General features: G+C 39.2%; 1 protein-coding gene across 4 annotated transcripts in view; it reads right to left on the bottom strand.

Moving 5' to 3' along the window:
* LOC149087388 (atrial natriuretic peptide receptor 1-like) overlaps positions 1-25,245 on the bottom strand; it is a 435,567-nt gene that overhangs the window by 145,089 nt on the left and 265,233 nt on the right. The gene's annotated exons all lie outside the window — the stretch shown is intronic.

Below are 25,245 nucleotides of genomic sequence, written 5' to 3' on the forward strand. Positions count from 1 at the left end.
TTACCTGACTGAACCCGAACCTTCCTTCACTCGCTTCTGTGTCCGAAACTTTCGTTAAACTTCAGCCGGTGATTCGTGACTGCAGTAAAACAAGTTCACCAATGCAATTGTGACTTTATCCATCGATGCATCACAATGAAAACTTTATGTAAGCGCCAGTAATAGGAAAATTCAGAAATGACTGCTAATCGTGACTTATATTACCCTGCAATTTATAGGACTTTGATTTGCATTTTTCCTGCAGCGCTGTCTATAGACTAAAACTTTTTTTCTGCAAAAAAAAAATGGAGTCTGAGTGTTACGAGTGATAATAAGAATCGGGAACGGGTGCGATTAACTAAAGAGGACCTTTTCCGAACAAGGATCGGACTCTATTGCTGATTGGTAATTTCAGCTATTGCCTACTAGAGGGACAAAACCATGTCGGATTTTATTCAAAGTAATATAAGTTTATATGTACACTAATCCCATTTGGGGATATATCCCCTGGCGACAGGGGCCAGCCTTTGCCCATCGAGAGGGATGGGATGGTGCCCTGCACTCAACCCCCCCCCCCAATCTTCGGCTCTCTTCGAGCCCCGCCCACGAGAGGGAGAGTGGCTCTCGTGAGGGCACCCTAAGACCCCTAAACGTATCCGCTAATGGGAGATGTCAGTTAAGTGGAATCTCCGTTAGCGAGGTTCCACTGCAGTCATGTTGGTCAGTTAACCAGGATGATGAATCCGAATGTCAGTATTGGTTTTGTGTGTTGATAAAATGCGAAGGAAGATAACATTACAAGACTGGCAATGTCCATTATGGATGTTTTTATCTTCACATTTATTTTAATTCGATTTTCACTGCAAAATATGTGTAGTGCACGTATTATGTACGGTTAAAAATAATGAATTGATAATTAAGAGAAGAAAGAGATGTTATAAATTTTTCAATATATTTATCAGACTTTTCAACTTTATTTGGGAATTATGCATAATCACCAGTAAAAGTAATAAATGTGTAGTGATATTCAATCAATCTTTCTTTATCCATCCTATCGGTGACTGCACAACTGTGGTGGTCAAGTGGTTATAGTGCCGGACTCGTGATGCGAGGATCCGGGTTCGAACCCCACAGTGGTGGTCGGCTGAAGTTGGTTTTCTGTGGTTCCCAACTTCAAGGCGCAAATGCGAGCCGATCTCCCCGTTAAAAAGTCTCGCCACAGAGAGCAACAGTCCTACAACGGTAAATCATTCAACCATAACACTTCACTCATAGTTAGTAAAACTGGGGGCAGATGACAGCACTACACATAACAAGCATTACACAGAAACAAACTTTACGTCAGGTTGCACTACACGTACACGCACATTCCCGCATGTACCTATTCGTTGGGGGGTTCCGCGGGGGGGGGGGGTTCATGTGTGGTGTAGCAGTAGTAGGTAGGGGCTCGGGGATCCATGATGTTCTTAAGTCAGCCACCTCGTTGGGCAATTTGCCTGTTGTGGCGTTGTATTTGTATAACAATCAATGTTGTATTTGTATGTATAACAACCACCGGTGAATTACTTTCACACACGCCCAGTAACATATACATTTTACATAAAAATAAATAGGAGCCAATTGAGACCGAAGCAAAATTTCGTATACATGTGTGTGAACGTGGAATAAACAAAGTTCCACTCCATATAGTGCCCCCCATTAGCGGACAAAATTTATGTCCATTATCGAGCATTTTATTTACCTCATCCCCAAATTTCGCAACTCTTCACCACCCGATATTCTTAACATTACTAATTTATCTCCCTTTCAAAAAAATGCATGAGACAATATCGATTTTCAATCAGTGGCAATCGAGAGTTTCTTTTGATTTGTTCTTCGCTCCTTATTAAAAGTTAAATTATCAATCAATTCAGTCTTACACCATTCCAATATTATACCGGTTTTTATTATTGGTACCAATCTGAAAATCACGCAAAGTGATTTGCCTGTTGCCGAAAATTCAAAGTGTGTGAAAGTTTTGTTTTTGATTTTTTTTTCCCATATTATATATAATCACTATTTAAATATCATTTATTTTTTCACTATAAAATTTGTTCTTTTTCTCTTCTTTTTGAATAGCGAATATCAATAAAATACTCACTCACTATAACGGTCAGGAAACGAATATAATGGCAACTGTGCAGTTCAATAATCGCCGGTATTTCCATTCCACGGGACAAAAATTCGGATACTGACAACGCCATTCAAAACGGTGTTTATCATGTATATTTGGTTTCACGCATGCGCGAAATTACACACGTGTAACGTTAAAAAAAGATCAAGTTCCAAACTTAAATAGTCCCGCTATTAATTCCACGAACAAAACACACATTTTATTCGAAAAGGAACAAATTAAACAAACTAAGAATTTATTGAATCGTGATTCCTAAGAGAAAACGCGATTTGTTTATTTAGTGTGATCGCTTGATTACAATTTCACATGCGATTCTTCGGGACTTCAGTGCGAAAATATCTAGCAAACAAGAGCATTTAATTATTGAACACGGTAATTATTTTTCTCGTTACACGCTTGAAGAATTATTCCCGGAGAGTTTTCATCGGAGGTTCCCTTCTCCTGGGAAAATAATGCTGCTGGTAGCTATTTAGAAAAATGTGTTTTCTCTTCTCTCTCAGTCTCATGTTACGCTTGTTTCGTGATTTGGAAAACTGAAAGCACATTTTCAAGTTTCCAAATAATTGTTTTAAAACGATTGTAGTTCTCCCGCAATTGCAACGGGAGATGAATCTAATGAGTTTTTCGCATTGAGATGGAACGTGACAGAAACTACTTGGAATGGAATAACTAGAGTATATCTAGTTATATATATATATAAAATATATTCTAAATCAGTGGTTCGCAAAATGTGGATCACGGATCCATGTCGGAGGGGGGGGGGGGTCGCGAGAGATGCTCCAAAATGTAAACAACAAATGACAATTTTTTTTTTTTTTTCGCCATGTGAGTAAAAATATGTCAAAACTTAAAAAAAATGCCTGAACTCAGCTGAACAGCTAATACTTATCATGTATGTACATTGGAGCATGCAAAGGGGAGTTCTGGGGTCCTAACCCCCCCCCACCCCTTCAAGTCGAGATTATAGTGTTATTTTGCAGGAAAAAACACAACCCCCCCCCCCCCTGAGAAGGAAAAAAAATTGAACCCCTCCCCTTGAGAAAATTTTGCGTACGCCTATGTATATGTATATAATGTAATTTTATCAATTTTCTTCCACATGTACAGCAATTAATAGATCAAGTTAATATTTATGCACGGAATTCCGATGGAATAAGCAGATTTTAGGAAAAGTAAAATACCCAGGCTGTATACTGGACCGGCCAATGACTTTTGGTCCATAGATTGACTATGTCAAGGCCACCCAAGCCCTGGGTACGCTCTCCAAAATGACATTTCCTCAAGCTCGTCTCTCCTTAAACAGTAAATTCATACTATATAAATCTATACTTCGACCAATTATGACATATGCAGCCCCGGTCTGGTCCAACGCAAGTCATAGCAACATGCAAAAAACTGCAATCTCAGTAAAACAAGATCCTAAGGTCTCTTGTGAGGGCACCTAAATTTATACGTGGAACTGACATCAGGAAAGACCTGGGTATACCCCCTTATACTGGACTTCATCGAGGAGCTGTCTACAACCCACTATGACAAACTAGAGAACTCTGAATATGGCCATCTCAATGAGATAGTGGATTACCACATATTACACAGAGAACAATATACCATAGGCCAAAAAGGGCATTGCACACTGACTGGACACTCTACTGATACAGAAAATTATGTATTATGTTATTATGTTTGTTATAAATGTTTCCGAGAAAAAATGAAAAAAATTCATATAAAAAGGGAGAAATTAAAAAGAAAATTGAATTAGAAAAAAAGGGGATAGATTGGAAAAAATATACATGTATATTGTACATTTCTGTTTTTATTGTTCTGTATAAGTCATCGTATTATATCCCACTTTATCTACTTTGCCACTGGTATATTATACTCATTCTTGTATCCGTATGTGTTATCTATATGTATTGTATGTGTTATATTGTTTTTGTCTACCAACGATTTTTTTTAAAATATTGAATACTTCCATTTTCCCCCCTTATTGTGATCTTTTAGAGCGCATACTACATTTGTACTCTGGACATGACGTTGGACTGGACTTTTGTTTACTCTACACAAACACACACTCATGCTTTACACATACATGTGCAAACTTGTCTTTCTCCTTCACAACGCCTCAGAAAGGCTATTTGTAAGTCGTCAGGCAGCCTCATTGTGCTGGGAAACGACGAAATAAGTTAAATTCTGTTCTGTTCTGTTTTTTTCCCCCATTGCGGTCAAAATGTGTGTTATCCGTCGTTCTAGGCAGTTCGAAATTCCCGTCGTTCCAGTGTTGAATAATAGAAAAAGATACAGAATTTGTCTTACTTGGTACATAGTGCTTTTCCTCTTGAACACCGAGAACAATCACTCGCGAAAAGTCGGAATAAAGTCTTCTTGAAAAGAGATGTGGCATTTTACAGAGGGTTTGGTTATTTCCACTGTTCCCACTACGATGGGGATCAATGGAACTCATGAAGCCACGGCAATAGTTAACATACAATGTAAAATCGAACCATTCAATTATGAAGCTTCCTCCCCCCCACTCCCAATGCTGTCACGCAGTAATTTTTCAAGACGACACCGATGTATTTATGGATTACTCACCAACGTCAATTATTCCTCGTGCGAATATTCCTAGCACCATTTGAAAATATTAATTTCAGGAAAATACATAATCCGTGCTTTCGGAGCGTATAATGTTCAACGTCAGGACATTTAAGGAGTCGGAAAGACGTTTCTGCCGCTTACACATTAAATATCCAAGAAGTATGCATCTTTAATGGAATACAGACTCTGCGTCCAAGATATCGTGAGTGTGTTCTGATCCAATAATGTCTCTCGAGGACAGATTCTGGATCCGTGGAGAGAAGATTTCGAAATTCAACAACGAAAAGAAATGTCGGCTTATATCCATTCTTTCTTTGTTGTCATACAGAAGAGAGCCGAGTTAAACTGGATAGCAATGGACCTGCGTCCGACATGAAAATATAAAATTCCGAATGTTTTTCACCTGCTGATCACTGTGGAAAAATGATTGGCTCTTGTTTTTGAGATATTACCCTGTTAACAGTTAAACAGTGTTTTACGAGCCTTATAATACGGTGAAAAAGTTGTAAGGAGATCATAGAACAAAGTTAACAGGGAAAATGTTCAAGTCGATGCTGGCCGATCATTGTTGGAAGAGATGGTTCTTTTGTCAAGTACCAGATCAATGCTAAACGAAGTAGTCCATATCAGACACCGATAAATGAATTGATTGGGCTGTAGTACATTTTTGCGTTTCTTTGCATTTTTGTTATGTTTCTATGTATTCGCATTATGTTTTATGTATATTAACCTTCTAAACGGTGAAGACTCATATATGAGTTCGAAGACAACTACCGTCATTTCGGCCTGAACTCATATATGAGTCCGAAGACAACTACCGTCATTTCGGCTCGAACTCATAAATGCGTTCGCCAAGAACCAGTTCCTTCCCCCGTCTCATTGTACGGTAAGTGACAGGTACACAGTGTCGTCAAACTGCCCCTTCCTGCAACAATACAGTCCTCTCCTCCCCAAACTCATCAATGCTTGAAAAGAAGAATAGCTTATTGAGAAGAGAAGGATTACTTGGTTTGAAAAGGGCACAAATACCCACGTTGTAGTTGAAAAAAAGAAAGAAAGAAAAGGAAAGTTTTTACCAGTAAATTAGAGATTGTTAATTTATTTGACAAAAATATTTATTATTCGTATCTGAATATTCGTTTGAATATATATTCAAACCTATGAAATTTAACCACTGTTCTGAGGTTTATTCCAAATCCAATAATTCATTCATCATCCACGCAGAAAGCTACAGCTTGTGCTAAGAGAACTAGTTATTAGTTCTTTCTCCAATTATTACTAATTATATTTGAGCTAATTCACTCGTTAGTAGCTTGGTTAGGGCAGCGGTTCTCAACCGGTGCTCCGTATGCATTTTCCAGGGCTCTGCGACAGGTCGTGGAAAATGAAATGAATAAACAAAATATGATAAATCAATTAAAATGAAAGGCCCACGGGGCTCCGTGAGTGAAAAAAAATTTAAGAACCGCTGGGTTAGGGTATCTTCGTGTATATTTTTTAACGAATGTTCTATATACCATTTGTTTTATGTACTATGATTTTTGTGTAATTTAATGTTCTACTGAAATTGTCACCAAATTATTGAAGCATCTCATGGAAAAAAAGTCTCCAGGGTGGCTTCGTTAACCTCTTGGGCAGGCCTGTCATTTGGGGCGTCGGGGGGTGGGGGCGTTGCCCCTCCCGGCTTTTAAAAATACACTAAAAATGGTATAAATACACACACACATTGAGTACATATGCTTTGCCCCCCCCCCCCCCCCCCGTCGTCGTCGTTCTCGTTGGTACGTTGCGTCGTTTTAAAAGCCGTCCGTTGAACAACGTTTTAAAGGGGTTTCGATCTTTTTTGCTTTGAATTAATTATTATCTACTCTATAATATAAAATCCCAAACTCGAAAAGGGCCTGTTTCTAAGCAACAGAAATTAGTGACGATTTTATGTAACGAAAATCTGTTACGTTTTTGGGTTACGGAAGTCGGTTACAATTTTGGTTCAAGTTTTCATTTAACTCTTGCATATTGGGGCCAACTCTTGCATATCCCCCATCGGGACTAAGTTATGTGTAAGTACCGAGAGGCTCCTACTTCCTACAGTAGGGGCCCCTAGGATGGGAGAGATAGCGGGCCCCAAACCAGCTTTTTCACGGGCCCCTCTGTGGTTAATTTATAGTGTGAAAAATCAAAAAGTGATGAGAATCGTTCCAGCCCCTGTCAGCCCTGCCCTTGTGGGGGTCATGCCGACATTGTATAATATACATAAATCACCGGTGCTCCCAACACACGGGATCTTGGTACCTGGGGGTGGCATTGCACATATATCTTCATGGGGAAGTTAAAAAGCTTAATTTCCAGAGGCCCTCGATGGACCTCATTGTTTTCTTGCTGCTTTAAAACTGAAAAATTTCCGATAGCGAAAGCCCAAGATATTTCCAGTCCAGCCCCCCCCCCCCCCATCTCATAAAAATCTGCGAATTCGGTCCAGAGTGATTGCGTGGGGCGCTGGATTTTATTCGTTGGTAAAATGAATACAAATGAAAATTTGCCATGGCCCTCACAGGGGTATACCCGATAAGCTTCCAAGTCGGGGACCCCGTTTCATTTTGGGGGCCCTGTATGAATCTTATTCTTTTCTGGGTCCGGCGTATTTTGTTGGGGGCGATGGGTTTTATTCGTTGGTAAAATGAATACAAATGAAAAATTTTCGTGGCACTCGCAGCTGTGGAAGTCGGTAAAGCTTCGAGGTCGGGGACCAGGGCCCTCATTTAGCTTTTTTTCCAGAGGGGGGGGGGGCAAAGAACATGTACTCAATGTATGTGTATATATATAACCCCCCCCCCCCCCCCCCCCAATGACGAGCCTGTCGGGGACCGATGTGGAAATTGATAGGTTTCATTTTGGGGGCCCTGGATTAATCTCATTGTTGTCTTTTGTTTAACATTGTGGAACTTGCAGCAGCTGAAGTCCGAAATAAATGTATTTTGTAAACGTATTTTGTTGGGGGCTATGGGTTTTATTCGTTGGTAAAATGAATACAAATGAAAATATTTCATAGCACTCGCAGCGGGGGATGACCGACAAGCTTCCAGGTCGGGGGCCCCATGTGGAAATTGACAGGATCAATTTTGGCGGGCCATGGATGAATATCATTTTTTTCCGTGGAATTTTGCAACAGCAGAAGCCCCAGATGAATCCAGTCTGGGTCCCTCACTAAAATTCAGCGAATTGGAGTCTGGGGACCCTCGTGGAGAAGTTTTGTGGGGTTACTTGATGAATCACATTTGTTTTTTGTTGCTTTATTATTGTAAAATTCGCTTGTTCAGTAAGCTGGTGCTTTCACGTGTCACTTTCTATAACACTCTGATGAAGTGGGACTAGATAAACAAAATATGTTGTGAAGAGAAGGGAAGGGGGGATTGGCCGCCAAAAGCGGCAGGGGGGGGGGGCAGAGCCCCCCTAGTATTAAGATATTCTTATACAGAATGCATGTCATTTTACTTGCGAACCAGTAAATCCAGACTTGTAAATACAGCAAAATAACAGGTGCTTGAGTTTAAAAAAATCTCATCTCTGTCGCACTTTCAATTGTCTATTGTGTGCCAATACTACAGCTGTTTTATCGGACTTCTTAAAACTGGCTATTCTTCTAGTACCCACAGTAGGTACAACAGATAAGTGTGCACAAAATGACCATGGTGCAACAAAAATAAATCGAAAATGAAAGAGAGAGAGAGAGAGAGAGAACTAGTGAACGCTTTTTCTCAGAAATGGAACCTGTATTGTATCAAATAAATGCCGAGGCAAGTTGGCAAACCCCTTTTTTTTTGTCAAAATGGTTGATGCAAAGATGGAATGTCCTGTTTTTTCTCCTTTATTGTGATGTTACTAATAGTTTTCTTTGTAAAGATTCGCGATCCCCAAAAAAAGTTGAGGAATGTAAACTTCCTGGAAAAGGTGCAGAAATCTCTCTTGTGATAAGATTATCCGCCTTAGGCGGTGATAAACTTGGAAGTCTGGGGGGCACGGTCAGTATTGTTGTGGGAGCAAGGTGATGATGATATCTATACACATATACATTAGACTAGTCGACTTAACCTTTGACGTTGGTGGTGGGGGGGGGGCGCAGTGCACCTCATGCCACCTCCCCGTATCTCCGCCCGTGTGATCTGCTACTTTTTGAATTCGAATTCAGTCATTTCCTTGGATTCCATGCCATTTTTCACAAAAATAAAAAATACCAAACTATTACTCGATTCTCGAGTAAAATGACTTCCCCTCATTCAGTTTTTCGCTCGATATAATCAGATAACTCAATTTTTTTTTTAAATAAAGTATTCCAACATTGACTATTGTTCATTTTGAGGCATATTTCTGGAAATTTTTAAATGCACATTTTTGCACTATAAATGCGTTTTCTTTTTTTAGCATATTTTTCATTTCTGACTTATTTCTGAATTCCGAAATGGACGATTTTTCTTTTTTTCCTGGGTGTATTTCCTCTCAGGGAAATTTCTCCACTTTAAATACATATATAAATAAATATATATATTTTAATTATACGTATATTTTTCTATACTCCCCCCCCCCCCTACATATTCTGAGCCTTTAGGGCAGGCATATTAACGCATTTTTAAGGCACATATTTTTATATTTTATGCATATTTCGGCATTATAATATGAGTATTTTTGCTTCTTTTTTTGATTTGTTGGAACATTACAATTCATTTTTTATCTCTTTCAAATGCATATATAATTTTTTTTTCAATTTTGCGTGCATTTTTCATTTTTGATGCCATAATTCGGGATTACTCAACGATGGTTTCAATTTTTCGCATATATACATCCTTTCCAAAAAAATTAGAACACCCAGAAATTTACGATAGCAGTTCATGGAATATTCAAGTTGGAAAGCGCAGTTCAAGGTTGTAGCACAAGTACAGTTTAATTTGCATTTTCCTTTTCTATCATGATCATATCATATGAGCTTTCATATCTTGAGCATATCTGTGGCAAAAAGTTTTCATAAAGTAGATTAAATGCGTCGTAAAATACCAAATTAATTTTTTCCTCTTTGTTTCAAAAAATTGGAACACTCCGAATGCTGTTTGAGAAAATTAGAACATTTGGCTTAAAACCTATTACTGTATTACATGAATTTTTTCATGCAAATTTACATCAACTTGATCGAATAAGAGTTTCATGTCTTTCCTCGTTATGTATGCAAACCTACAAGCATTCAATGTTCGCAATACGGGTAGAAAAACGGGAAATTTCTGAAAAACGCAGAAAATTACGAATGTATTTGCTAGGACTGTGGGGGGGGGGGGGGTCGCGTGCTGATATCGTACGAATACATTGTGCTGTGGCCATCTTTGGTCTTGGCCATGGATTTTATGCATCAAGACATTCAATTTATGAGTGTCCGGCACAGACCCGAATCGGGCCTCAGCTATAAATCCCATCTTCGCTATCGGCTCCCCGATAGCGGTTTGCAATTGATCAGTTTTTATTAATTTATTTATTTTAGCTCGAGTCCGCAATCTCTTGAAAAGACTAGTATCAGGTACAATCATCAGATATCACGAAACCATCGAAATATCGATGAGGTTTGATACACATTGGCGAATTCTTGATACTATCTGCGTTTTTCTTCAAACGAAGTCTTCAGAGGAAACAAAAAATAGAGGCCAATGGATTAGAAGACATCTCTAGATAGAGGTGTGAACGTTAGGCTCTCTACCTTTTGATTCCAGAAGTTGAAGACGTATGGTAGGAGAAAGAAATTGCATTTTCTATCGTGATTTTGACTCTTTCTAAGCTATTACTTAATTGCTGCAGCAAGTCACATAGGTGGAAAGATGAAAATGTAAATTACAACCATACCCTTAATTTGAGCTTTCCAACTTGAGCTCTTTATGAACTGCTCTCGTAAATTTCTAGGGTGTTCTAATTTTTTGAAAAAGATCGGGTGTTTTTATTTCATGGTATATTTCGACATTTTTAAAAATGCAGATTAAACTTTATTTTTAGTGCATGTTTTAGCGTCTAATCCGGGCTCTAGTTACAACTTTCTTTCCCGTTTTGAATTCCAGAGACTTTATTTACTTCTAGTATTTGCGTATTTAAACATTTTCTCAGTATGTTACTTGTTTTCATGTATTTTTTTTTTGTAACATGATTTAATGCACCAAATTTATATATTTCAGAGAGAATTCTTTCATTATAATCCGATGCAAATGACTGTATATCTAATATGCGTATTCAATCTCACTAAACCTACGCTCATTATTGAAATTAACTCCACGATCATAAGATATCATGAAAAAAATAAATGAATATTCAAAAAGAATGTGAGTAAAGCATTGAGAAGCAGTTTTATACCCGAAAGTTTTGATAAATTAATTATTTAATGATGTTCCAAGGTTGGGAAGTAGCTGCAGTTTTGCTCGAATAGATTTGTATCAACTGATAAATATCAGTTGTTACAATGCCTTGCCTCGAATAGTAGTAATTCCAACAACACTGATTTAATCAACGCACATTATTTACGAAAAAGCTTTGCGATTTTCAAAAAAAATTTACATTTTAGGTGAACCTCAAAATCGCGAGAACATACTGCAACACTTGCAAATTTAAAAAATACAATTAAAATAGTAAGGGGCATATATATAGAATGCTTCTCGAGATTCAGAATACTTAGAGTGTTCAACTTGAACATATTGGGACATTTTTAAATACCTAGTGGATGGGTTAGTAATTTCTTCTTAGTACGTTCTGACATTCCGTTACTAAGTTAATCATATCAATATTTCACAAGCGAAAGCAAGTAAATTTTATTGCCTGTTAAAGTTAATCTGTATTGATAGAGTTATTTACCATAGAATGCTGAGCATCTATAAACACGCTACAATAATTTCGTTCAAAATTTTGCGTATATCCCGCCTTTATGTGTTTTTTATTTAGTTCGGAAAATAGAAAAACTTTGGAGAATGAAAGGAGAAAGTACATTTATGGGAAGAAAGGGTCAATCACCGGGCGTTACCAGCCTGTCACTTCGGTTCAGCCCCCTCTCGACGGCTTATCATGCATGCCAATTACCCATTGTCACATATTGGGGGGAAAGCATTCTAGAATCACGTGACCCTGTGGTCATTTTGAAAAGATTTCGTGAAAATAAGTAGCTTTTTTTGAAGAGGTTTTGTGTTCGACCCTGAGCCGTCGATAGGGTTAATTTTGTAACATTATTACCGGGGGGGGGGGGGCTCTTCAACCTTTCTCAAGTCACGAGCACAGCCTATATCCATCATCAAGCGCAGAGCACCCTTACGGCAATTTTGGCATACGTATGCCTGAAATCTGCAGTTAACTGTAATCCTTGAAAATAATTTGTACAGGGTGTTCAACCGAAGCGCTGATCAAGTGCTCGCGAGCACGGAATCGGGCATGAGCATTAAGCATATTTGGTGCTTCGGGAGCAATCTTGAGATTGCTGGTTTACACATTGGTGGAGTTTTTTTTTTTTTATATGTGGGTAAAACGGTTTTCCCGCATTTTATGCTTTTTTTTCCCAACTTTCCTCCTTTTTTTCGAATTCGAATATCTCAGTGAATTTTGTACTTGGAAACGTTGAATTTTTCTTTTAGTTGGCATCAAAAGAGACAGGACAAGCGTTTTCTAATTAGGTTTTTGGTCACGCGGGGACGGTATAAAATGTTGATTTTCAGTTTATTTTAGTAACTATACAACCCCTTGCAAACATGAATGATATATCTGCGTACAACACGTCATTACGAAACTTTTTCTAATTGGAAGTATGTCTCTAAGACCAACGGCTCAGCAGTAAAATTCCATACGCCATGTTACTCATGCACCCTTGTATATGCGTGTTTTGGGTTTTTTTTCCTGGATATATTTATGATTTTTGTTATTTTTTTTATATTTATATTTTAGTTTTCTCTACATACTTATGTTGTGTTTGGATGTATTGTATTGTGTTATATATTAATGCAATAGATGTGAAATTTTAGAGAAACCCGTGGGCAATGCGGCTCTTTTACGGTCAAATTCATGTTCAACATACTAAACTACATAAGAAATATACTGTTTTTCTTTCGAACTTAGAATATTTGCGAAATTTCTTGCTCAGTGTTATGATAGATGTTAATATAAAAATGCCTGACATAGATTAATGGCATGACTTCAGCCGTTTGTGTATAGCTGAGCATGTGCGAGGCTCAGCCAATTTAAACGAGACTAATTTTCTTCTTGCAGTGTGACTTATAAAATGCGCTATTCATACATGGCATGAACAGACAAGCTTGACATGAATGTTCTTTGATATATCAAACCATGAATATGATGAATCACTCATAGCTTGTCAGACAGTGTGAATAAGGTGTTGCTCGTTAAAGGGCAAGATAAAGAATGTTGCCAATCCAATAACCTTTAAAGCTTCCATTCTTCTCTGTCACATTTACTAATTCATCACTCATTTTTGTAGAATTTCCACTTTCGTAAATGCAGCCATATTTGAGTGTCCATCAGCAAGATTAAAGAAATATTTTTGGTATATTTTTTAGACCACTCCCTCGTTTCATAATGTGAACCCTCTCACGCATTTAAAAATTTTTCATCCAATAAGAGAGAGTTAGTTTGCAAATCGATCGCTTCGAGATATGCAAGTTATAACGAACTCGGTTCTAAAAAATCCTCAGCTATAACGTTGATAATTTACAGTCGTGGCTGATTCTCACAGAAAATAGTGATCATTGCTCATAACGTCGATAAAAACTAAACGATCTCGGATATACGGACACATTTTTCGTAGCTTCTTCAATGTCTACGGCATTTTCTTGAGAAATTCCGAAACGTGGAACCGATCACATTCATGTAATTCTATTGATACGTAATGACGATAAAAAAAAAAAAGTTTATTACATGTTCGACGCTCTTACTTGCTCATTGATATCACCCATAAAGGGGATATTCCCGTGTTTTACCCGTAATTTTGATTTCTATGACTTTTTTTAAATGTCCCGTTTTTTTCCATTGAAAAAAGATTAGTTTATAATCTTAACTAAAATCCGGCACGAAGATAATTCGAAAATTTAGAATTTTTATTGTAATTTCATTTGACTATGCATAGATATAAGTATTCATCAAATGAATATTCCAATGCAAATCTTTTTTTTCTCGTGAACACATTTTCATTCACTGCAGACTTCATATTGATCTTAGCAGTATGATGGGTTGATAATATCAGGGTTGTGTAGTATCAGTGCTAAGGCTGTTTATAAATTAATAAGAAACCGATTTCGAGGACAACTTGCGAGAATTGGTAATTTCCTGTCTTTATGATACCAATTATTCGAATTTTTCTCGGTAAATTATGGTCACCCCTAATGCCCCTAATCGTAATGAAATTCCAACTACAGTATTCGGTTGCTTTTGTATGCTTATATATTTTTGTTCCTTGAAACGTCTTGAAATATCAAAATCGGTTATAACGACAAAATTGAAATAAAATTCGTGGAAAATTTATCCTCAAAATTGTGCAATATCGAATGTCGTGATAAATGTATTTAAACGTTACAACTCGGTTATAAGGTCATTGTCTAGTTGTCGTTACATCAAATTGTTGATTTCATGCATGTGTTTCTAAAAATGTCGTTACAAAATGTTTGATACATTCAAAATGCAATAACATAAAATTTACTTCACGGGGGGGGGAGTTGAACACACGCATGACAAATATGAGGGATAAATATTTATATAGTCATATTCATTATAATATAATTAATAAATTATGCAATTATACATTATTATAAATATGAATTATAATTATTATGTGTGCAATGCTCCATCCAAGTTTCTCGTAGACATCATTAATTAAAGTCCGACACAACTCAGCGTCTTTTGAGGTAACGATAGTGAGGTGCTTTTTGCATCAGACCGGGGTTGTGAGCGGTTCTATCTATCTATCATGAATTAAAGAAAAAATATTTCATTGAAAAAAACGGCCCAAATGAAGGAAACGTACAAGAATGTACACTGTGTACTGTAATCCTGTACACTGGCCATACCAATGATCAAGTAAAGTCGTTGGACATATACAAATACAAATACAAATACAACGCCACAACAGGCAAAATGCCCAACGAGGTGGCTGATAAAAAGATGCCCATAAAAATATGGTTGTCATATGTTTCAAAAATACAGCAACCCAATTAAAAATGCAATTAACACAAATTACAAACAATATATACACATGATAAAATATTATACAATGCCCACAAAGAATACTTATGGTTGTCTTATTCTAAGAATGGATAGCTTCTCGCTTTACCCCAACATGTTTATCGTATTTCTTTTTAAACGTGTCAATTGTGTTACAATTTACTACCTCCGGGGGTAAGCTATTCCATTTATTAACAACCCTATTGGAGAAAAATTCCCTGCGACACCATAACCTTGCATTGTCCCTCACCAATCGATACTGGTGTCCCCTTGTAAAAGCAGTCGATTGGCGGTGTACTAAAAGTTCATGGTCCATCCTATCCATCCCATTGAAAATTTTGAACACTTCGATCATATCTCCTCGACACCTGCGTTCATCCAATGTAAACATATTCAAAAAATGAAGTCTTTCTTCATAACTCAAGCCCTGTGTGCCAATAAGGACACGCGTAGCTCTTCTCTGCACCCCTTCAACCAAGTCTATGTCCCTCTGTAGGTATGGTCTCCAAAACCTTACAGCATACTCCAGTCCAGGACGAACTAAGCCTCGAAAAAGCGGAAGAATGACTTTAGGAGAACGCGAAGAGACCTTTTTGAAAATGAGACCAAGCATTCTATTCGATTTTTTGACAACCGCTGAACAATGTTCAGAAAACCTAAGTCGCTCGTCAATGAGAATTCCCAAATCGGTGACCCTAGTTGCATCCGGGATAGTGACACCATTCAACTCGTAAGAGAACCGTGGGTTGTTCGAACCAAAATGAGCGACCATGCACTTATCTACGCTAAACGTCATGCCCCATTCATTTGCCCATGCTGCAATCTTGTTTAAGTTGGTCTGGAGCAACTCCCTATCGCTTTCATTTCCGATTACCCCCATTAGCTTCACATCATCTGCGAATTTGCTAGTAATTCCATCGATACCCTGATCGAGTTTGTCGATAAAAAGTGAAAAAAGTATGGGGCCAAGGACACTTCCCTGAGGAACTCCACTTGTGACGTCTGTCCAACCAGAGAATTCCCCGTTCACCATAACTCGTTGCGACCTATCTCTTAACCACGATTCTATCCAATTCAGCAAGTTGCCCCCTATTCCAATCTCGTGTAAACGCTTCAAGAGTTTGCCATGTTGGACCCGATCGAATGTCTTCTGGAAATCAAGGTAAACAACGTCGACATTTTTGCTCTTACCCAAAGCCTTAGTCACGTAATCATAGAAGCAAAGGAGGTTAGTTACACATGACTTCCCCTTCCTGAACCCATGCTGATTATCCGACAATACATTATTCTCGTCTATCCACTTCACAAACTGCCTTTTGATGATAATTTCCAAAATTTTCGAGAGGGAGCTCGTCAAACTCACTGGACGATAATTAGACACCACTTCTCTACTACCCTTCTTAAATATCGGAACAACGTTAGCCAGTTTCCAATCTCTCGGGACGATACCCTCAGCAACACTACTCCTGTATATCTGTGCGACTGGCCCCAACAATTCATTAGCACCTTCCCTGAGAACCCTGGGATAGATATCATCTGGTCCTGGTGCTTTGCTTGCACATACATTTCTTAGAAGATTTAGGACCTCCACGTCTTCCACTTGAATATCGTTGAGCGTGTAGAGAAAAGGCACACATTGTGGATGAAATGTATTCTGACTCCAATTGATGAAACTGTTGATACTATTTAAGTTCATTTAATTTAAGAAAACTATTTACATCGGTTAACAATATTATAAGTAATTTCACATTATAAAAAGGAGAAACTATGCACTTGCGCGAGAGCAACACACTCTGAGGAAGAAGTAGGTCACGCAAGGGAAAACAGTTCGCTTGTCCCCTTTTTTCGCCTCTGCCACTCACACATCAGGAGGTGGGCGAGAGATGACGCCACAGGACTCCCCCACCAGTCCACAACTTCATGGTAGTGGAAAGCGAAAACATACGCGTCTACCGGATCTTGTAGTTGTGGACGATTTAATGGCAGATCGGAGCGACTTCACTGGTTCAGACTTCGCTGGTGTCGCAGGCGATTCTTGAAGCATATGGGCCGGTTTCAATCGATCAATGGAGATCCACTTCTTGCTTGACCCCATCTGAAGCTGGAAAAATTTTGGCTTCCTCCCAAGAACTGCGAATGGACCAGCGTATGGCTGTTGCAGTGGGCGCCGAACCATATCCTGGCGGACGAAAACGTGCGAAGCTTTGGGTAGGTCATCATGGACGAAGACTGACTTCGAGCTGTGATCTGAAGCAGGTTTCGGTCGAATCTGTTGGAAGTGCTCCCTCAGGTTATGTAGGGTCTGCTTCTGCGATTTCGAACCTGAAAAAGAAAGAAAAAACTCTCCAGGCAAGCGGAGATTAGTACCATATACTAGTTCAGCTGGGGAAGTATTTAAGTCTTCCTTGAGTGCAGTTCGAATGCCGAGCATGACCGCTGGTAATTTCTCGGTCCATCTCTCGGTAAAGGTCAAACTGCATTTTAGAGCTTCTTTCAGCTGTCTATGGAAGCGTTCGATCATCCCATTGGCTGAAGGATGGTAGGCAGTAGTTCTATTCCTTTTCGTTCCCATGAATTTGGCCAAAGCTGAGAAAAGATCACTTTCGAAATTGCGACCTTGATCTGTCGTGATGACATTTGGTACACCAAATCTGGCTACCCAACCTGAAAAGAAATTTTCGGCCACTGTTTGCGCTGATTGATCTTTCAACGGAATAGCCTCTGGCCAGCGAGTGAAACGATCAATGCAGGTGAGAAGGTAGCAATATCCTTGTGATGGAGGTAGAGGTCCAACGATATCGAGATGCACATGGCTAAATCTATCACTAGGTAAGGGAAAAGATCCCATTGGAGATTTAGTGTGACGGCTGATTTTAGATCGTTGGCACTCCATGCATTCTTTACACCACTGTGAACAGTCCTTTTTCAAAGACTTCCATATGTAGCGTTTCTTTACTGCGGCAGTAGTTGGTCGGGGACCAGAGTGAGCTAGATTGTGAATGGTCTGAAACACTGATTTCCGAAAGTCTCTGGGAACGTACGGGCGTACATGTCCAGTTGAGACGTCGCAATGCAATGGTGGAGTTCCAGAGGTCAGAATTATTGGTTTGAAAGTCAATGAAGAATCATTTTGCAAGTGCTGAAGTTCTTCATCAAGTTTCTGTGCCTCCGCGAGTTCTGCATAATCTATGTCACTGGGCATTTCTATTTGCTCTAAGCGTGAAAATGCATCAGCCACACAGTTCTTGTCACCAGAAATGAAACGGATATCGGTAGTGAATTGACTGATGAAGTCTAATTGTCGCTGTTGACGAGGAGAATTTTTATCATGCTTTTGCTGCATAGCAAAGGTCAACGGGCGATGATCTGTAAAAATTGTAAACAGTCTACCTTCAAGAGTGAAACTGAAATGCTTTAGAGCACAATATGCCGCTAACAGTTCTCTATCGTATGTGCTGTATTTGCTCTCAGCAGGTGTTAAACGACGAGAAAAAAATCCTAATGGCTCTGATTTATTATTAACATTTTGTTGCAACACTGCGCCAATACCCAAATCGGATGCATCAACGAGTAAGGACAGTTTACCATCTGGATGTGGATGAGCTAACAAGGCTGCGTCTGCAATTGATTGCTTACAGATTTCGAAAGCATTGTTAGTTTGCTCAGTCCATTGAAGGGGGGTAGAATCATTCTTTTTACGACCCTTAATGAGATCATACAGATGTAGTTGTTGCAAAGCTGTCTTGGGAATGAATCGGCGGTAAAAGTTAACCATAGCTAAAAAACGCCGTAATGCACGAGCTGATGTTGGTTTTGGATAATTTGTAAGAACTAAGACTTTTTCGGTTGCGGGTTTAATACCCTCTTTTGAAATTAAGCAACCCAGAAATGGTAGTTCTTGAACACCAAATATGCACTTGTCAAGATTTAAAATAAGACCTTTTTCATTCAGCCTTGTAAAAACTGCTTCCAAATCAGACAAGTGAGTTTCAGCGTCGGTAGAGGCGACGAGAATGTCGTCGAGATATGCAAAACATTGAAGTCCTCTCAAAGTTTCATGTATGAATCTTTGAAAAGTTTGTCCAGCATTCCGTAACCCAAAAGGCATGTATAAATACTCAAATAAACCTACGGGTGTTATGACGGCTGTTTTAGGAATGTCGCTAGGTTCTACCGGAATTTGATGATATGCACGTTTTAAATCGATTTTACTGAAAATTGATTTGCCGTGTAGTTCAGCTGCAAAATCCTGAATATGTGGTATTGGATACCTGTCAGGTTCTGTAATGGCATTTAATCGTCGGTAGTCACCGCATATTCGCCATTCACTGTTATTTTTTGGTACCAAGTGAATTGGACTGCACCACGAGCTTTTAGAAGGGCGACAAATTCCTTGATCCAACAATTCCTCAAATTCTCTCTTAACTGCTGTTAATTTATCAGGTGGCAGTCTACGAACTCGTGAAAAAATTGGAGGACCTTGAGTTGTGATGCAATGTGTGGTATCATTATCCTTCGGAACAACATTGGTAGAAGAATTAGTTAGATTAGGAAACTTTGATAGTAACGCGTGATATTTCGTGTTACCAGTTATTGCTGTTATGCCCGTGCTAGGATGGGATGTATGTTTACCACGAACGCTGTCTGAACTAATGCGATCAATCAACAGATTATTTTTGATGTCGAGTAGAAGTCCGTAACGTTCGAGAAAATCCGCTCCCAAAATGGGTCTTGATACGTCAGCAATAATGAAAGTCCACCGAAATTTTCGTGGAAATCCTAAATCTAAGTTCAATACGCGCGTTCCATAGGTGTTAATTTCCGAACCGTTTGCTGCGAATAACGTAACATTTTTATTCGAAGCAGGTTTGAGATTTCCAGTAGCAGGAAGAACCGAAACTGTAGCGCCGCTGTCGACCAAAAATTTGAGACCTGAATTTTGATCCTTAATGAATAAGCGACTATGAGTCTCACCCGCAGATTTCGTCGCATAAAGCTGCGAGCTGACTAGTTTCCCTGGAAATCACATGGTGGAATGCACCTATGTGCTTTATCTCCAAATTTGTAGTGAAACCAGCATTTTGTAAATTTTTTCCGCGATGGTGATTTTGCGAGTTGGTTGCGCTCCCTAGATCGCGATCTAATACCATGCGAAAGTTTGTTAACCATTTCAGTTAAATCCACAATGCGAGCTTCCAATTTACTAATTCTATCATCAGAATCTTTATGGATAGAAGAAACAGAAGGTGTCATTTGTGAGACTTCCGCAATTTTATCAGCCACAGTTGTCAAGCCATCTAATTTGTCGGTACTCGCTGACAGAATCTGTTGTGCTGTTACTGGCAGGCGTTGTAGCCAAAGCATTTTGAGAACATCATCGGAGAGTCTCTTAGAAGCCAGTTGGGTCATTTTATGTAGCAACTGTGAAGGTTTCTGGTCACCTAATGTCATATCGGAAAGTAGAGTACGAATACGAGCAGTTTCCGATTCTGCGAATTGACTGATCAAACGTGCTTTTATTACCGCATAAGGATCATCCCACGCAGGATTAGTGATGATATCAGCGACGTACGTCGAGAGTTCACTATCGAGGGAGGTGACGACATAATGGAATTTAGTTTCAGATGACGTAATGGACGCGATAGAAAATTGCGATTCTAAATTCGAGAACCATAGCTCAATATTATCACGCCATAACGGAGGTGGCTTAACTGCCACTCTTGAAAGTTCCTCTGTATTCGGCATCGAAAGTTTAGTATGCGTCAACGAAACTAGCGTGGTTTTAGAAACGAGATGAGAAACCTTCAAAAGTCACTTACTGTGCTGTTGCGTTGTCTGTTGTAATCCGAGTTCACCACTTTAGAGAAAAGGCACACATTGTGGATGAAATGTATTCTGACTCCAATTGATGAAACTGTTGATACTATTTAAGTTCATTTAATTTAAGAAAACTATTTACATCGGTTAACAATATTATAAGTAATTTCACATTATAAAAAGGAGAAACTATGCACTTGCGCGAGAGCAACACACTCTGAGGAAGAAGTAGGTCACGCAAGGGAAAACAGTTCGCTTGTCCCCTTTTTTCGCCTCTGCCACTCACACATCAGGAGGTGGGCGAGAGATGACGCCACAAGCGTTTTATTACCCCATGCAACACCCGTATATCGAATATCATTATCTCCATTAAAAACCGACGCGAAAAAGTCATTGAAAGCACTACACATGCCTACATTGCTCTCTACTTTTGAGCCTCCTATCGAGAGGGGGCCAACTGTCCCCTTACATCCATTATTGACGTATCGAAAAAATGATTTTGGGTCAGAGCCAATGTTATCTGCCAACCTAGATTCAACTTGCTTTTTACTATCCCTTATCGCTTTCTTCAACAGTCTTCTTTTATCAGTAAACAATGATAGGTCACCTCGTCCACTTTTATACTCTCTGAATGCTCTTTTCTTTTCAAGATAAAGGTTCCGCACGCTATCCGTGTACCATAGAGGGTGTGATGTACAAACACGCTTTTTTCGAACAAAGGGTATGACGTCGTGCAAAACAGAGGACAGCTTCGTACTAAATTCTTCCCATTGACTTACCACCCCTACTGATTCCAACCGGTCTTTGAAAACTTCCGCTAACCTTCTTCGCAAAACATCAAAGTTAGTTCTCCGAAAACAAGGAACCAGTCTTTTGTTATCAACCTTACCCGAGGAAAAGTTACAGTGAAATCTGACGATACGATGATCACTGGAAGAAAACTCTTCCCCCACCGAAACATGTTCAACTAGATCCTCAGAACTAGTAAGAACTAAATCCAAAATAGCAGTACCCCTAGTGGCTTCTGATACATGCTGATACAAAAAATTTTCGAGCACCAACTTAAGAAAGTCTCTTTCATACTGATTTCCAGATGAAAGGTTCTCCCAATCAATACCCGGGTAATTGAAATCCCCTAGTATGAGAACCCTCTTTCGCTTACACATGTAGGAAATTTCATCATGCATTTTGGCGATATAGTTTTGATCCCTATTCGGTGGATTGTAACAAACCCCAACAATAAGCTTATGACGTCTTTTGTTCTCAAGTTCAACCCATATGGTTTCAATATCACTTCTCTGCACGTTACACTCTCTAGCCTTCAAACATGATTTCACGTATATCAACACTCCACCCCCTTTCCTATCAGATCTATTTCTCAAAAAAGTATCGTATCCGGAGATGTGTAAGAAAGATTCATCCCCATCGTTTGCCCAAGATTCTGTAATGGCTATAAGATCCAAGTCCTCCACAACTATCATAGTTTCTAAAAAATCTTTCTTGTTACCCAAGCTCCTGGCATTTATTAACACACATTTTAATTTGCCCGGTGGTTTGTTGTCAATCGAGAAGCCATCCAAGTCAGAGGTGGGTAATTCCCCGTCAGTACTGTTGTGATTATCATTAACTAACCCGCATTCCCGACTACGTGGTCTGGGAGTAAAAAACCTGACCTAAGACTATCGTAAACCTCCCAGACCCCTCTCTTATTTAGATGGATCCCATCCGAACGAAGCCACCTATCGGTAAATGCGGGAAGCTCCAAGAACGTGACCCCAAGTGAGGAGCAAATGTCCTTCAGGCCTATATTGAATTGGTGGATCCTACTCCTATATCCCCTACTACCCCTTGGCAGCACTGGAATCACTGCCACATCTGAACCCCCCTCCCTAGCGGATAATAGTAAATCCCGGTATTCTGACAGAGACTCACTAATATTCGCTCCTACCTGATTTGTTCCCACCCACAGAATCACCCGCAAGGGCAACTTTCGGCGATGAAAAACGTCTCGAACGTTGCCAATCTTCCCCCCAGGAAGACAACAGCGCTCGAAACCCCGAAAATCCCTACACACTCGGTTCCCAAGTTCCCTAACCATAGAATCGCCGATGATTAAACCCCTATCACTATCCCCCTCTACCTCATCCACGACCACCCATTCGCCCTCTAAAATGTCGTTGTTCGTGGAGATTGCTTCTTCATCAACAGGTGGCTCGACGACCAGAGGGTCCGTTATAACCGGGCCCTCTAGCACCCTAACTTTTTCCCGTAAAGCTTCGACCTCGAGTTCCAGCCTTTTTCTATCCAAGCACCCTTTACAATTGAAACTATCAGCTACTATACCCCTAGACCAGGGAAACCTCCCGTCGCAAGCTCTACACAACACTAGTCGAGGTCGAGGCATACTAACACTATTGCTAAAGCTAGATAATAATAATAATACTTAACAATACGAAAATGAGAAACGTTAACTGGAAATTAAAATAATGTAAAATACATTACTATGCAAAATATACGTAAGAGATGTTTATTGTTATGATTATGTTTATTTTTTATCGTTAGGTATCGGTAAAACAACACACTAAGTCTTATCAATGTGCTAAGCTCTAACTCCGTTAATTTCTTGGGAAAAACTATTAAAATGGAAACAAAAATGTCGTCGTATCCGAGATCGTTACGCATTCTTTGACGTTATAAGCAAAGTTCATCGCCATTTCTCTCTATGAGCACACTCTAAAGCCACAGATGTCGTTTACTAAACGAATACCTGGCATGAGCGGTCTATCTTATTGACAGAGACTTCAATTTCTGGGTTTACACTTGCTGGAATGGCGTAGAATCGCTGCAGATCTGAAGATGTGCTGCTACAAACTAGTCCACCAAATTGTTTATCTACCATCGAGAGAGCCTTTCTTTGAGATCATAGACAGGCAAGTTAACCTACGTAGGCATCGCTTCCAAATAAGAATACCAACGGCTAGAATGGATTGCTTTCTCCACGGATATAGATGCCGTGTGGCAAGAATATGGAACACTCTTCCATCAGAACTTGTATGTGCCTCGTACGCAAGATTTGCTTCAGCTATTGGGGATTTCGACTTGACTCCGTATGCGAAGTGCTTCCCGTTCTGACTATTTTTTTTTCTTCCAGTATAAGTGCATTTCATGCCTTCTGGGGTTATTATTATTGTAAATAAATGATCGAAGACGGGGTGCACAACCACTGGCTAGATGCGACCAGCCGAGGGGTTCCATCGGGCCCACGAAAGTTGTTTCGATAGAAAAGTATCAATGTACATAGACGATAAACACACCAAGGCTGATATTCCTTATACAACCAGATCACATTCCTTCAACATAAACATAAGGGATATCACACAAAAAATTGTCAAAGATAAGTGAAGATAAAACATTTACAGCTAAAATTTGTCGAAGGAGAAGCAAGTAAAATTACCCAAAAAACACGTACGTATATGTTTCACAAATATGGGTGACGAATATATTACTATAATTAATAATGACAGTTAAAGTCATTAATTATTATAATACAATTCACAACTCGTGCTTCATCGATTTAAAATATTCAACTGAACCTCGTTTAAAATAAGATAAAAAAACGGGACATTTTTTTTGTGAAATAAACTTTGAACGGTTAAAATCACGGGAATTTCCCGTAAAATACCAATCATATGGTCACATTTTATTTGCAAGATTCTTTGCTGGGAGTGGCATAAATACCGCAACAGGCTTTCGGACTGAAAAGGAAGGTTGTGCACCCCCTTGTCTAAGAGAATCAGTCTGAACTGCCAATTGTTATCATCATAACCGAGTTTCACTATAGAAGAATGACTATCACACTTTCAAGCATCAACAATCTCTCCTAACAAATTACTTATGTATTTACAAACACCGCGTTGGTATAAATGATGTCTGTAGCCAAGAGGAAAACTCCATATAAATTCATTATTGTACACCCAAATAAGAAATTTAGCAATATGTGTGATATCGGGGATGGATTCTTCAGAAATGCTATCAGATAATTGAAATACGCGGTGTTTAAATACTGCCTCGAGTCATTTTGTATATATCAGGTTGAATGGAGTTTCTATCATGCTCTTATTGAAATTCAATGGCGAAAAACTTTCAAAACATATTGAAATTCCCCGAGGGTATTTGATTCGTCGGGAGAAATCCCACTCTGAGACCGTAGAGTATCTCCAAATGAGTCCCGCTGTCCCACGATTGAGAGAAGGTGGCACAAAAGCCTTAAATATGGACACTGCGGGCTATTTATCACCATTGCGTCGGAGCCGAATCATTATTTACTCCTCGTTGGCGTATGACTTAATGAAGAAAATTCAATTTTAAGCGGACGTGTTTTTCGATTTTCCGAATTTTCGAGAGGAGATGAATGGAAGCGCTCGTTATAAGATATTTTGATGGATGAGGGA

Source organism: Pholcus phalangioides, unplaced genomic scaffold, assembly GCF_987345545.1.
Source record: "Pholcus phalangioides strain wild (caught in Gottingen) unplaced genomic scaffold, Ppha-v1.0 ptg000004l_1, whole genome shotgun sequence".
In the NCBI taxonomy this organism is placed as follows: Eukaryota; Metazoa; Arthropoda; class Arachnida; order Araneae; family Pholcidae; genus Pholcus; species Pholcus phalangioides.